We start from the raw sequence: 863 nt of genomic DNA on the forward strand, positions 1-863 counted from the left end.
TTTCTGTTATGGCAGCGCTAGATAGTTAAGACAGAATTTGGTACTGAGAGAGTGGGGTGCTGCTCTAAGAGATACCTAAAATGTGGAAGCGGTTTTAAAACTGTGAATGGATAGACGTGTGGCAGTGACAGGACCAGCAGCAGCAGAGAACCAACAGCAGCAGAACCAGGAGACCGGTGAAAGATGGCGCTGGAGCCGACCCACGGAGCGAGAGAGCTGAGTGCCTGTGAGCAGGAGGCTTCTGGTGGAGTGGGGTGCCTCTGGGCACTTACCAGTGGAGCTAGGCTTGCCGACCCACGGAGTGAGGGAGCTGAGTGCCTGTGTTCACAAGGCTTCCTGGTGGAGTGGGGTGCCTCCGGGCACTTACCGGTGGAGCTACTGAGCTTTGGAACACTTGCCCCAGCAGGGCAGATGCAGGCGTGAGGCCCGAGGGCCAAGAGGCCATAGGAAGCAGAAGCTGAAGAGACAAGGGACACAAGAAGCCCACCTGCTTCAGCCTCAAAAGGTATGGCCATGACCTCACGGGTTTCAAAGGGTGGAGCCATGGCCTCTGGTGCTTCTAAGAGTAGAGTCGCCACTCAGATGGACTGGGAGAATGGTGTACCTAAAGCCAAAGGAGCAGAGTTGCTGTCCCAGTGGGCCTGGAAGGCAGAGCTGAAGCCCAGGGCTGAGGGGCCTCCACTCAAAATCCAGAGACTGTGGCCACTACCTAGAGTCTGGAGGGCAGGGCCATTGTGTAAATTGTCTCGGAGGACAGAAGATTATTTTCAAAGCCTTGAGGGCTAATGTAATGTGTTCTGCTGACTTGCTTGGTGCCTGTTATCCTTCTTTCCCTGCAATTTCTCCCATTTGTAATGGAAATG

Source organism: Trichechus manatus, unplaced genomic scaffold (assembly GCF_000243295.1).
Source record: "Trichechus manatus latirostris isolate Lorelei unplaced genomic scaffold, TriManLat1.0 scaffold00087, whole genome shotgun sequence".
In the NCBI taxonomy this organism is placed as follows: Eukaryota; Metazoa; Chordata; class Mammalia; order Sirenia; family Trichechidae; genus Trichechus; species Trichechus manatus.